Genomic DNA, 15464 nt, shown 5'->3' with positions numbered 1-15464 from the left:
ATTAAGCCTAACATCTTTATATTATTTGCCTCCAGAGTAACCTTTCTCACTTGAGAATGTTTAGCAAATTGAGCGAATTGTACAAAAGGTTTTAGGTACACATAGTACACATGTTGCTTTAAAGGTTTGCAAAAGTATGCCTTCTCAGACTGGCCAGTTGTTCCTTCCCCACACTACCACATAAACATTCTCCACAGGTACTAAAGCTTTATTTAAAACTGAACACATGACCCTTGTGCTGACAAAAATTCTTCCCTTTTGGGAAGGTTACCTTTACCCCTCCTCCCTTACCTTGGGAGGAAGCCTTTACAAATCATATGTACTCATTTTGCGAACTGTGATTGCTTCGCATTTCAGCGTAATAATCCTTGCCTGATTTCATACGTTGCTCTCTTATGCTGCATGCTGAACAACATGTTTGATTTGCTTTCTCTTTGCCTTGTTTTCCTTTTCAGGGGCCAAGACCAGAGAGCGGTCTGATCTCACAGTCTCTTTGTCATTCTGGGTGATTTCTTAAAACAAAAGACATTTCAGCATACAAAAACTATCCCATTTATCTTCCTATTATAAAACAGTACTAACAGCAATGAAGCACTATAAATCTTTTTATTTTCTGAGCTGCTCTTACTGGCAACCTCCTCCCAGTGAGCCCCTCCCAAAAGGGGCTAATTTAGGAACCTGTTTGCTCTGATTAGTTCTCATTATTTATTTCTCCTTGCCCTATCTCGCTTCCATTCAAACCTTTTTTACAGACCTTCACAGTAGTTTCTCAGTTTTCCTCCTATACACACAGCTCCAGGTGGCAGGTATCAGATGTGATTCCCACACACAAGCTCTAAGACCTTAGGTTCTGAATCCGCTTGACCAGAAACCTTTAATTTACACTCGGGGCGTGTACCCTGACACTTATTGGAACAGCAAAACAGCAATATCAGTGCTTCTCATAAACACCGCACTGCAATAATACCTGCACATCCAGCTTTTGCCCACAGGCCATTCCCATGTTCCCTGGGGAGACAGGGCAGCCAGAGCTGTCCCTGTGCCCAGGGCGCAGCCACTGTCACCTCACACAGCCTGCTAGCCTCTTGATGTACCAAAGGCTCCCCGAAATTGCTCACAAAGGCAGGCTATTCTGTTTGTTACGGAGAACTTTAAATCCCTACAGCAGATTGTTTCCAGTAAAGACTTACTGCAGTACCAACTGAAGTCTCATAAATCTCATAAGTCTCATTAACTAATTCATCTCATTCACCTCTTCTATATAAACTCTGTTTTACAAAATATCAGTCTTTTCTAGTTCTCTTCTTGCACAATCTAATTAAGCACTGTGTCTACTTACACTTGTTTTGCTGCTTTGCAAAAAGGCTGTGCTAGTCACAGCCGAAACTCTGATATGCCAACAGACACAGACATACGCACTCTCCCCCCCCCCGCCCTTAATCTCAAATTCACTAGAGCCAAGGCTTGAATTACTATGAGGGGGAGAATTCTTGGAATTCCTTTAACTCGCTTTATCGAAGTTAAACCTAAATCACCGTACTATAGTTCTCCTATGTAAAATGCTACTCTTGTTGCAGCAAAATCTTAAAATCTCCACAAACACCACTATACAGTCTGAGAATCAAATTACCACAATGCAGCGGAAGAAAATCACCACACAAAATCACTGGGAAAGGGCATATTTCTCAAAGTGCTCACTTTTCTCAACACAACACAGCACACCATAATTCGGCATTTACTCAAATCAATTTTTCCTGGACACAATCAAAATAACAGCACACAGTCTAGAGATCAAGTCCAAACATCCAAGGCAAAGGAACTCTCTGAGCTCATACTCACGGTTAAAATGTACCAAATCTACACAAATCACTACATTCAAACACGATAAATACCATCACTGACATTCCTCCACTCGCTTCTTTGCGGGGCATTTCTCTCCCTGCCCCCGCAGCCTGCTGCAGCCGGCACCTCTGGCCTCACTCGGCTGCTTCAAACACGGGGAGTACTGGCTCCCCCCGCACTGTAGGGCACTGTAGATTTACTCTCTTTTATACACCATACACTTATTACCTGCACGATCACAAACACAGTGCACTGACCACACGCATTAACCATACAGCAACACAGTGTCCGGACATCACACACACACACGAACAAAACACACAGGGGCTCACCAGTTCTGCTCTATCAGAACTATGAATCCCCAATACACACATACACGGGTTCACCCGGCTTACCCCCAAAGCCGCTAGCAGTCTGCCCTATCAGAACGATGAACCCCGTCTCTAATACAGCTGCTCTATCAGCTGAATCCCGTCTCTAATACAGCTGCTCTATCAGCTGAACCCCTGAACCCAGACGTCTCTGGGTGATTTACTCCCTTTCTCTCCTTCCTCCCCCCTGGGGCCCCATAGTACATACCATCTTCCTCCGCAGGCCAGCGGGTCGTTGTCTGTCCTCGCAGGTGGCAAGTTGAGACAAGCGGAGCCCCACCAGGAAAAAATCCTGGGGCGCGCCTTGGAGGTCCGTCTATCCCCCCTGCCCCCGCGGGGACAGAGAACTCCTGGCTTGGCTCGCCAAAATGTTTTGCGGAGAAAAGAAGAAACCTCACAACTTGTAAAAGTTGTAAAGCCCGGTATGCTTTTATTACGACACGCGCCGGACACAAGACTCCCCAAGAGGGCATGCGTATCCCTGAAGATTTCAGACCTTTTATCCCCCTTCCAAATGCATATGCATACAGTTTCGCAATAAGTTCATACATATTCATCTTGCATGACACTTAGCACTAATTCTTCTTTATGGGAGGAATTCCTAGGTCGGGGGCAGAGCTGTCTCTGGAACGCGGCCTCTCCTTCAGCTTTAGCTCCACAGACCCTTCACCTCTCCCAGACACTTCACCTAGTTCAGGATGGATCCTTACTCTGTCTCAGTCAGAGGCTTGTTGGATGTTAGATTCCGTTTACAATTTTTATTTCATACATTTTCCCCTTAAGCATGAATTACTTTATATTATATATTGTATGATCAACTGTCCCAGCTATGCTTCCTCCTTGTTTCTTTTGTGCAGCTCCTCACTGGCAGAGCATGAGACACTGAAAAGCCCTTGTCTCAGGGTAAGCACTGCTCAGCAAACACCAAAACCATCAGTGTGTTATCAGTATTATTCTCATACTGAATACAAAACAGAGGAATGTACCAGCTACTGAGAAGAAAATGAGCTCTCCCAGCAGAATCCAGAACATTTTCCTCCTCTAATTCCATACTATTCACATCATGCCAGGTCACAGTTCCCAGTTCCCCTTCACCTGTCTTTTGATAGATATACACACACATATACTCCCTTAGTCTATGGACTTTGGACCCTGTAAGTCTGTTGAGTTCATTCACTCCAAGTGCCAGGTCCTGCAACTCCATGCAGTCTACAGGCTTGGGGCAGGGTTGCTGTTTTGTGGCAAAGTAGGACAGTTTCAGACAAAGTTTATTAGAGAAGCCCTCTGGTTGAGTCACGAGATGCAGAAAGGACTGTCTTGCTTTCTAAAACTCCTCAGAGAGAGGAGCCTAGGTGCAGCTGAATCCAGTCTTAGCCCCAGACTTTGTTAACAGTTTACATCTAAAGGATTATATAGGTGTAAATGAACCTTTATAGAACTTTATTCTGCAGGATTAAGGCTGACAAACCAGATGTATTTATATAAATATATGTATGACTTATTATGATAATGATTAGACAAAAATATCTTAATCAGAATTATTTACTGCACAGTATAGGAGTTATAATGTCTAGTGTAGTATAGTGTACTATTTTGAAGCAATAGTAAAGCTAGTTAAAACAGTTAAGTAGAGATTGATGTTACTCACTCATACCAATAATCATGAGCAAATCTCTTCTACTTGGCCTCGAGGAGTAACCTTGAGAGGTGTCCCCATTTAAGGGAGGAATCTCCACAGATACATGTCAAGGAGAGGTATGTTAAAAGACCCTGACATTAAAATTTGGGACTGGACTTTTATAGTATACAGTGATTGACTGTCAGTCATATGTCTCCAGACCAGCTTTGTCAGCTCAGCAGCTTTAGATAAATTATCAGGAGTATAATTTGTTCCTTTATCCTGGTATTTTACCAGGTCTACCACATCTTCATCTCACTATCAGGGTGTTAAACTTTGGGATTGATGAGTCACACAGGTTTCAGCATTGTTCAACACCAAAAGCAGCAGGACTCCCCCTTCTTCATTTATCTCTGATAACTTTGCAAATAGGACATTGTTCAAGTTGTTTTCCCCATTCCAGGTAGAGCATCCTGCTACACTCTACCATGTGACTTCAGTCAATTGTTATCTCATTAAATAGTAATGCAGGTATCTCTTGCCTTCATGCTATAAAAGCATCCACTGCATATGTGTACATTATCCTTAAACATGTTGAGGTACATCAATCTCCTAAGGTTTGCTATTTTAACTCATGTGGTTTGATAGTATTAGCTATTTTATAATTATACATTACATGTTTACACACTAAGTTACTATCAAAATCAGTTAGAATTTAGTCTGAAATATTCAGAAATATTAAACAGAGCATAATACAGAGTTAGCTAGCAATTTTGGCAAAAGAAACACTTATTATTTCAATTTATATACTTCTGGAAGGGTTAGTATCCTTATTTGTTGGATTAGGTACCACACCTATTGTAGTGATTTTGGTTTGCCAACTTACGATTTCCCTAATTTCAAGATTTTCTGGTTAACGCATTAAAGAGTGTGGTAGGTTTTGATGCTGGTCAATTACCAATGTACTTAATTCCTGTTGTGAGATAGGATTAGGAGAATACAAACTAAGTTCAAAATTTTAAGAGGGTATAATAAAAATTTTATTAATAGTAACTAAAAGAAAAAAAAGCAATAAGAATCAAAGCAAATGAAATAAACAGGGCCAGGAGACTTCTTCTCCTTTATAATGCCTTTATTAAAAGTGATCAGCTCAGGATTGGGCGTCTCGGCAGGGCTGCAGTCCCCGTCGCGTCTCCCAGGGCGACTCAGTGGAGGAGGATATGTGCAGCTCCGTCCACTCGGGGCAGAGCCGGGGATCCAGTCCTCGTGGGAGCTTTAGGGCGTGGTGTCCCCCGTCAGATGTTGTTCTCTCTGCCCCGGCGGCTGTCTGGTCCCGGCGTTGGGACCACTCCCTGCTCAGGGCGAGAGGGGCTCCGCATCTCTGCAGGCTCAGCCATCGGCTCCTCATGTCCAGACATCATTTTAGTCTCTCAATTCTTATTTGGCTCGTTGTTTTTGGGGTTTTCCCGTTGCATTTCGAGTCGGGGTCCCACAAAGCATTCTGGACTTTGGAGTCACTTTGCATAACCCCCCCCACCCTCTCAGGTGTCTTCCCTATGTTGTAAGAGAGCACAGCCTCGGGGGAAGGGTCCACCGCACCCAGCCAGGCTTTTTACTAATACAAAAGAAGAGATAAGCCTTAACGACCCGGTATTACAATAACAAAGCACTAAGAATCCTGGCAGAGACCGATCTGGCTGGCTGCGTCTCTGTAACTCTTTCTCACAAAAAAAAACATTAACTGAATTTTTGTTCATAACAGCAAACCCTTCAGAACACTTTTCCCTACAACTTTTTCTTTTCCATTGTCAATGTAAAGAAACAAAACTTAAAATTTCTAGTCAGTTTACTACCTCTAAAATAATCTTTCTTCAGTTTACTTAGGGAGAGAAGTTCTTCTTGTTAATGTTATGGAGACTTCTCCACAAGAAGAAAAACAATTCTCTCGTGGTTCTTAATTTGGTCACGAATAGCAGCCTCCCGGGGGAAATCTGCTATTGTGAAGCCCCTCTCATTTTCCACAAGCCTTCCCACAGCTTGTTTATGGGCTATGTTGACTTATGGGGTATTGTTTTAAACATGAGTGGATTAACGGCAAAAGTTCTCATTATGTATTTCTAAAATCATCTTAATCCCTGGGAACAGAGATCATCTTCTCCTGGGGACACAGGACTACTCTCTTTCTCTGTTCAAACTTTTCATGGGATCAGAGCTACTTTAATATCTGTTTACTTTAGCATGGAGGTTTTTGCTTGATATCAATTTGAACCCTTCATCTCCCCATAGTTTTATGTGTTATAGGGAAAAGAGTATTTTTCTCCATAGCTTACAAGAGGATTTCAGCCCCAAAATCAAGGCATCTCCTCATCCCTCCCATCTGGGACTTAATTTCATCCTCACTGACCATGATGTCTTCATGTTGTTCCTTTATATGCTTGTATTTTGTTCCTTTCTCTCACTTGAGGGAGGATGGAAGCACTTAAAGGGTTAACATGTCGCCTGGAGCCTGCAGATCGTCAACCGGAGTCTGGTTGGGCTGGCTGCTATAGACTGCAGGAGCTGTGGCTGGAGGGGCGGCTCAGATTTAATCAGCCAGGCTAGAACTCAGCAGCAGCAGTACTCTTGGAGGAGGGGAGCTAGTGGTTTCTCCTTCCCCCTGCCAGACTGTTGTGGGCAACTTCTACGGGGGTAAAATCCCAGCGCCGACCTGGGGCTGCTCCCAGGGCCCAGCGGGTTTGGCTGGGCCCCAGGCTGAGGGGGGGTGTAGCAAGCAGCTAGATGTTAGCAAGGCCAGCTCCATCCAGGGCCCAGGGGAAGGGAGTCCAGCCCCGGAGCAGGGCTTTCCGGCCTGGCCCCGTGGTAAGGATCGCCCACTCGTGTTACTTCACTCCAAGCAGGAAGGGAAAGAGGAAGTTCCTGGGCTTCTTTAGTCTTTTAACATGTGTTTTTCACAGAGGCCTGTCTAGTTTACTAGTGGTTGGAAGCTTTGCATGACTTCCTTAAATGTCTCTCAGGCAAAAGATGACACATATATACACTGACTAATAAAAACCAGATTCCAATTAATAACAATATTGCAATAACAAGTTGTAGCATTAAGTCCAGAATGCCCATTGTGGTTGGAGACCATCTGTGTGAGTTGACGCAGGCAGGTGGCCAAAACAACCACAAAGCAACGGCTGAAATGCAAGAAATAAATTTATTTCATTACCTCACTAAATGGAGGATCCTGAAGCAACACCTGGGTAGAGACACACAAGCAGGAACACAGCACCATTAGACTCAGTCCTTCCTAGCGGATGGTAGGGCTGCTGTTTGCACCCATTTATCAAGGACCTACACACACGTAGTTTGCCACTATGCTGTGATCTCCTCTGTGCTTTTTATGACCTCTGAGATTTGATCCTCCATCTATTAAGACTGTGAGCTCAAGCATGTCTGTGAGAGGGTCTCCAAGTCTCTCCAAACACCTATGTTATCTCTACACAGAGATTCTACTTCTCATAGCAGACAGAGGATAAACAGCAGTAGGCATAATACATGAAGTTTCCTGCACTGTTATTCTCCAGACCTTGGTATTCCCAGCTGCAAGGTCCCTTGAGCAAATCTACCATCCTCCTCACCATTCTTCTGCTTTTACCTGTTTCCTCCCAACAGCATCCAAACAAGTTGTCCCACTTGTTATGTTCTCCATCCCTTTTTATTTGCTCTAGGACATGATGTATTTTTTTCCACATCATTTGGGACAGTGATTAGTGTTTTCCAACTTTCCCTTTTCAGTTGTTTTATTAGTTTGTGTAGATCAGGATGTTCCAACAGCTTTTTGACCAGGGTAATGTCCATTCCATTAGGTGTTGGAGACAAAGTGTCATATAACACAAAGTTGCTGTATATGTTCTAGAACACAGTTTCTTGTAGGAAATAGTTGACATCACATCCTTCTATGTTAATAAAGTTACAAATTTATAGATTGGAGTGGTTAGAAAGCTGGATCTTTGTGTTATTTACTGTTAGCACAAGGAGTTCTTAAACATGCACATCCTTGTCCTATGTATACCTGGACAGATTCAGGATCGTTGTCGGAATACATTTCAAAGTGACAAATGCTTTGTTCTGCTTCTAAACAGGTATCTTGGGCTTTTTAAATGTTACTTTAACATCTATGTCCCTGTCATACTCTCACCATACAAGCATCTACCTCAATTGTTTGCTGTGTGTGTGGGATTGTTTTTGAAAGCCTATGTTCAGTGTTGCAACGGATAGAGTATGGTTTTGTTGTGATTTAGTCCCAGTGTAATGATTTGGTATATGGTATTGTAGTGGTTTAGGAATGTTATTTTCAAATGTAATACTCCTGTTAAAACCACACGATGCTTCCCTCCCTCACCAATTTGAGGCACAAAAGACAAAGATCACAGGCTGAGATAAGAACAATTTACTTGAAATAGCAATGAGATAAGAAAACCAACAGTAACAGCAACAATATTAATAATAAAAGGTATAAGAAAAAGAAACTATTTACATAGAAAGCCCCTGACAATAAACAATGCTGGACTGCTCCACCCACTATGTTTTCTCAACCCCTCTGAAGCAAGTCTTTTTCTCCCCTCCCCTAGCAATGACCAGAGGTGGTATAGAAAAACCTCTGAGCACTAACCATGCCCCCTCCTGCTACTGCAAAAAATTAACTCTGTCCTGCCCAGAAGTAGGCTAGGTATACACTGAAGCATTTCTTATTGTCCATAAAAAAGCTGTGGCCTTATTAGCGACTGGGTCATAGTAACATCTGATTGAAGACCACTAGGTTTGAAATTCCCTCTGAAATTTAGTTACATTGTCCCCAATTATCTTTCAAATTTCAATAAGTAAAAAATCAATTTCCTCATTCTCTAATTATTGCAGCACTGGTAGTTTGTAGCCATAAGTGAGCTTGGATGCAGCTTAGTGCTAGACACATTACATTGAGTAATTCCTGAAGCATCAGCCAGTAATTCATTATCAGCATTTCAATATTTTTCTGTCTCAGAAAAGAAAGTTGAAGCGAACCTCTTAGTGTTTCCTAAAGCAGATAAGGAGGACTCCAAAGATTGCTCTATTGTACTCAAATCACTAATGGTTGTAACTGACTTTTTAGCCAGGGTTTCAAGATCGATGCTGTTTAATACCCCCATCCCAGTTCAGAATATACCAGTTAAATCCATCCTTAAAGAAGTTGATGTCCTCTTGTTTAGCCTGGCATACTATCAAAGAGAAGAGGTATGTATAAAAGGCAAACACTTTGGTCTGATAGCTGTAACATCAGTTTGCATGGACATTTCTAGTTTTTTTAAAGACCTGTCTTGGTTTAAGACAATTTAAGGGGACAAACACTCCAAAATTAGTAACCTCCCATTTATTTTTAACTATTTCCTTTCCACCAAAAAGGAGAAATGAATACAAGTAGATATAAATGAAAAAATAGCAGTTTACTAAAAAATGAAACAGCAACAGGCAAAAAATAACAGTAAATAATCACTATATACAAAATTGCGAAATCTCATGAACTCCCTGTGATCAAAGAGAAACAAAATGGTGGAGAAACCTCTCCCTCAAAATGACGCCTTCCATTGATGACCCTGTTACTTGAAAGACAAAGGGAAAATGGCAGACAAGCCCTTCCCCCCAAGATGGCGCCCTCAGTCAACCATGTGTGGAGAGACAATGTGGCAGTTGAGACAGAAACGACACAATGCTCTGAGGTTCATGTGGCAATAGCAAAACTTTATTGTTCACCACTTGCATTTATATGGTTGACCCCGATTGGCTAGAATCTTGGTGCCACCGAATTCACTGACCAATAGCTGCCTGTGTACATGCTCATCAGGGATTGGCTGGCGTCTGTTCTCTGCAGTCAAGTCCCTTTGCCTCTCAGTGCCCTCTCTTCCAAAGATGTTTCCTTTCTATCACAGGTATAGGCTCATTGAGTTAGGGTCAGGGTTACTTGTGCCTGTGAGGCTTTCAGGCCAGCTGATAGCTGTCACAGTTCCCCCTTTTTGTTTTTCAAGTACAGAGGCAGTCCTTGTCATCCTCTATGGGGCCCTTGATAGACAGGACGACAAACACGGCACAATCAGTAAAACAATTATGATAACACAAAGGTGATGAGCCCAGTTTGAATGAGGCTCTTCACCCAACTTGACAAGCCTAACCTTTCCAGCCATTGATCTAAAATCTCTCCCACAACGCACGTCATCAAATTTTTTACAGCCATGTCCAGGAGCTAATGAAAAAAGATCAGTAAGAGCACAATTTCACTGGGTGGCATGCTGCAGGCTATTTACATCTATAACTGAATCACTCAAACTTAAGGAAGTTTCATTTATTATTTGTTTTAAACAAGTCAATTAAAAAAACTATCAGAGGAAACACTTTGCTTTCTTGTTTCAGTTTGGTCTTCCAGGTGTATAATTAAAAGTTTCACGTCTTTCTGCTAGTAATGTCTTTTAGTTGTTTGACTCTTGAGGTTTAAGTGAAGTCATAGGTAAATTGTCATTCCAAAGGTTCCATATTTCCATACAGCAGGTGCAAAAGGTTGTTCTGGTTACTGTTCTACGGCATCTGCTGTGGGGCCATCAGGGAGGCGTTGTTGGTTGTGATCCAGAGCAGAGCAGGATGCATGCACCGAGCAGGTACCCGTTGAATGAATCTGTGGAAATAGAGACATACCTGCACCCCCAAGTGACAAGGTCCCAAGGACCTTCCCATTTATTGGTAATGAGGTCCCTTACCAGTACCTTAGATTTGAGCAACTCAATGTCACTAGAGGACTGTAATGATAAAAAATTATTTAAAATAACAGGGTTTTGGGAGTTTGGCAATATTGTGAGATGATTCAGCATATACAAAGCTATGGCCACCCTACTCTGCAGGGTTTCACCACACATTCCCTCTTTTTGTTTTTCAAAGAAACGCTTTAAAGTGCCATGGGCATGCTCAACAATGGCTTGTCTTGTAGGGGAATGAGGAATACCAGTGTGGTGTGACACACCTCAGAGTTGTAGAAATTGTCAAGTGTTCTGTGAGACATATGTAGGGCCATTGTCAGTTTTTATGGTGTGAGGGATGCCTAGGGCAGCAACGGCTAATCACTAATGTGCGATAGCATTGTGACTTCTTTCTCCAGTGTGTTCTGAGGTTCATATGGCAGATGAAAAAGTGTCTATTGAAACATGCATGTATTTTAGGCGACCAAATTCCAAGACATGTGTGACATCTGTTTGCTAAACTTGTAAGACTTGCAGACTACGGGGGTTAACTCTCATCTGCAGTGGCGCAATGTGGCCTTGACAGTCAGCACAAGTATTAACAATATTGCGTACCTCTGTATTTGTTAACAGGAATTGTCGTTGTAGGGCTCGAACACCTTGATGGAAAAAGGCATGTGATGCTCTTGCCTGTGCTAGCATATCTGGCTGTGGCGCTGTCCAAGCAGGACTAGATAGCTAATCAGCCCGAGCATTACCTTCTGCAATAAAGCCCAGCAAGTTTGTATGACTCCAAATATGCAATAGATAATAGGGACATGTTCTGACTTGGATTGTATGCCACAAAGTTTTTAACAATTCAAATAGTGCAGCATTATCAATTTCTTTTCACTGTGCTCAGTCCAATTGTTGTGTGATGTCTGCTACATAAGCAGAATCAGTTGCAATATTTAAAGGAACAGGAGGAAAACGTTGAAAAGCCATGGCTACAGCATGTAATTCAAGTAGCTGTGGTGATCTACCATCGTGACCCTCTAGTGTTTGCCATTCATTGTTATCTTTCCAGGTCACAATGGCTTTTCCTGTTTTCTCAGACTTATCAGTAAAAACTGTGAGACCTTTCAGGGGTGTGCGATGGTTTAGTGGTTTCAGAGACAATGCAGTGGTCTCACTTAATTGCAAGAGTTTGTGACTGGGTGATAAGTGTGACCTCAAGAGTCAAACCTCAAGAGTAATTTGCTTTGTAAAGTTTTGTAAAGCACTTTGTAGTGCTGTGCTATTTGCAAAGCACCATTCAAAATATTCCTCTTGTACTGTTGTAATAATTTTTGAGGGATCTTTAGCAGTCAGCTGCAAACACCTTTGACGGTATTTAATAATTAGTTGTGCAATTAATTAAAAAATAGTAGGTGATGTCTTTTTAGGTTGATGGGGCAAAAAGATCCTTTCTAAAATGTGTAGTGGGTCAGACCACTGAGTGTCCCATTGACCACTGATTCCTGTAGGATGTAAATTAACAATGACAATAAACACTGTAATACAAACTTCAGGACATATTTGATAAACTTGTCTGTTTGTTATGGCCCACTCTACTGTTTCAAGTGCGGTTTTCACCTCTGGAATAATTTCCTTGGACAGGTTAACTCAGAGTCACCTTTGAGAATATTAAACAAAGGTGATAATTGTGGGGTGGTTAACCCTAAGTAAGGTCTTAGCCAGTTGATGATACCCAAAAGTTTTTGTGCATCATTTAAGGTCCGAACTTTGGTTGAAAATTGAATTGTTTGCGACTATATTGTTTCATCTACTATTTTAACTCCCAGGTACTTCCATGAGGGTTGCTGCTGCAGCTTTTCTGGTGCAATTTGCAACCGTAACTCTTGCAGTGCTTGCTTCAAACTTGACTGAATCTGCACAAGGCCTTCTTTGGTTGGGGTTGCTATCAAGATGTCATCCATATAATGATAACAGTATGCTCCTGGGAATTGTTCTCTCACTATTGAGAGTGCCTGTGCACGATACCATTGACAAATTATTGGGCTATTTTTCATACCCTATGGCAGCATCTTCCATTGATATCGCTCGACTGGTGCTGCATGATTGATGGGGGGCACTGTAAATGCAAACTTTAGGATATCATCAGGATGTAAGGGAATAGTGAAAAAACAATCTTTCAAATCTACAATCAAAATGTCTCAGGCAGCAGGTATCATAGCTAGGGATGGCATTCCAGGCTGTAAAGCACACATACTTTCTATAACTGCATTAATTTTCCTTAACTCATGGAGTAATCTCCATTTACCTGTTTTTTTTTTAATTACAAACACAGGGGTGCTCCATGGACTTCCTGATGGCTCAATATGTCCTTGATTTAATTGTTCCTGAACTAGGAATTTAAGGGCGTTTAGTTTTTCTGTTTCGAGGGGCCACTGATAAACTAAACATGGGCTGTTCAGTGAGCCACTTCAAGGCAAATGTAGGATGCTTTATGCTCTTCAGCACAGTGGCCCCTGTTAAAAATCTGTTTCTACCTGAATTCTTCATGCTAAGACGTCTCTTCTCTACAAGTTCAGTGGCACAGCAGTAACATAGAGATGAATTGTGGCTGTCTTTCTGAATTCTTAACTAACAGAGGTTTACTATTTAAGTAACTTTGTGTGGTATCCTTGAGGCCATCAACAACAGACCTCACAGCTGTGGTAGGCCATGATTGAGGCTATGTGTTGGCAGATATGATGGTAACATCTGTTCTAGTATTTATCATCTCACAAACTTTGATGTGAGACAGATTTATCTGAGGTATTTGAAGTGTACAAACTATGTTTGGTCTTCAATCGGAAATGACTTGAGTCTAGTACACTTGAGGTTTTCCTGTCGATCCGAAGCCTCAGTCTCCTCGCAGCTTTGGGTCTGTTTTAGGAACACAAGACTTAAAAGGAATGAGTTGGGCAATGCGAGTTTTTGCTGGGATGGTCACAGGAGGAGTAGGTGTTGATACCATGGCACATATCTGTCCCGTATAGTCTGCATCTATAACACCTGGGTGAACAAAAATACCTTGCAACGTCGCACTTGATCGTCTTAACAATCGTGCACTCAACCCTCTCCCTGTAGGCCCATGGGTCTCAAGGGGAACTTTATGCACTTTTAATGAGTCTATAGTTATTGCAGTCTGTGGAAATATCTCTTCCAGCTGAGCCTCTTGTTCTCCTTGTGAGCTGGTCACATAGGCTCGCACTGGGGGACAGAAAGGTGCTTGTGTCTGTGCACACTTCCCTGTCACACTCTTGTTCTTGTTTCCCTGTTCCCTGAGAGGTTGTCCATCAATGTGGAATTTAGACCTACAGTCTTTGGCAAAGTGACCGGGTTTTCTACATCAGTTACAGTTTCCTACTGTAGGCACAGTTCCTTGTTTTTGGTGTGTCTCCAATGAGTTGGACTTGCAGGGAATGTGGCCTTGTTGCCTACACCTATAACATTGGCGTGACAACCTCACAGCAGTTGCGAAAGAGTTGGCTAACAAAGCCATGCTATATGAGTCAGTTCTAACTTTAGTACATGCATCAGTCATTTCATCTAAGGATGGATTTTCTTTTGGTAATAGAAATATTGCCAGGTCTTAAAGAAACACTAACAATTTTGGGCACAGATAGATATGGAATAAAATAATTTTGGGTTACCCAGGACAAGACCAAGAGGGATTAGACAATATGTTTTGTCTTACCAATTTGACTGCATAGGGCCCAACCAGTGAGATGTTTGGGGTCAGTTTTGCAGGCTTTTTGATAATTTTGGTGGCACTCGTGGAAGGAATGCTAGGCACCCTTTTACACTCCAGGATATATACTCAGCTTCTATGTCATAATGAATTAAAACTGTGTTTTTCTGTTTCACTTCGCAGTCCTTTAGATTTGGGGTGAGACAAGCTGGTGATGTTCCATGTTTTGTGTTTCTATTTTGGCTGTGTCTTTAGTAGACTTTCAAAGGACTTCTACTAATGCATGACACCACCATGTACCAGTTGTAGGGGGACCTTTTTAGACAGATACATACTGGCCCGTGGGATCTGTCTTGTTTGCTGCAAGTTCATGCTTAAGCAGGCCTCCAAGTGTATTGGAGGATATTGGTATCTACTGTAGCATTCCTGGTGTTACTATCAGAATGATGACCAATAGCAGCCATAGACCTGTAAAATAAAATAATGTATATCTCAGCAGATGCACCAGATGGGACAGGTTAGTTTCCTTAGTTGAAAATGTGGTAAATACCCATCTGGAACTGATTCTGTGTTGGTGACCATTAGAGTCAGTAGCCACCCAGGCTAGTGGTGCTTGAGTGTCCCTTAGAGTCATAGGTACAATTCCAGTTTGGGGTATTTGACCATGACTGGTTGGCCTAATTTAAAATTCTTCTGAGAGGCTTCAATTTTATCATTTGAACTTGATTCAAGAGATATGGTGCTCAAGAAAGCTCATGAAACAGGACTACCCATTGGTTCATATCAGTTATTTATCTCATATAATACAGAGAGTAACCTTTCATCTCATCCAGATTTATGTGATCTAAGGTAGTGTTTCAGCAAGCCATTGGTATGCTCCACCATCCCATTTGCTTGAGGATAATAAGGTACATGAAAAAACCCATTTGATACTTTTCTTTCTGTGCCTGTCTTGCACCATCACACTGGTGAAGTGTGATTGTTACTCTGTATAGAATCTAGAATAGGGAGACTGGAAAACCAATTACAGAGTCCTTAAAGAGTAGCTTTGGCATCATTTTGCCTGCTTTTAGTAACAACTAACAGTCCAGATACCACTTCCATACCTCTTAGGATGTACTTGTAACCATTAGATGTCTTCAGAGGTCCAATATAATCTATTTGCCAAGTGG

The 15464-nt window shown here is 42.0% G+C and overlaps 1 protein-coding gene across 8 annotated transcripts in view; it reads left to right on the top strand.

The window, feature by feature from the left end:
• Nucleotides 1–15464, top strand: part of LOC135460380 (transportin-1-like) — a 172581-nt gene that overhangs the window by 41522 nt on the left and 115595 nt on the right. The gene's annotated exons all lie outside the window — the stretch shown is intronic.

This window comes from Zonotrichia leucophrys, unplaced genomic scaffold (assembly GCF_028769735.1).
Source record: "Zonotrichia leucophrys gambelii isolate GWCS_2022_RI unplaced genomic scaffold, RI_Zleu_2.0 Scaffold_36_1286893, whole genome shotgun sequence".
In the NCBI taxonomy this organism is placed as follows: Eukaryota; Metazoa; Chordata; class Aves; order Passeriformes; family Passerellidae; genus Zonotrichia; species Zonotrichia leucophrys.
This window is presented reverse-complemented; position numbering and strand designations above follow the sequence as displayed.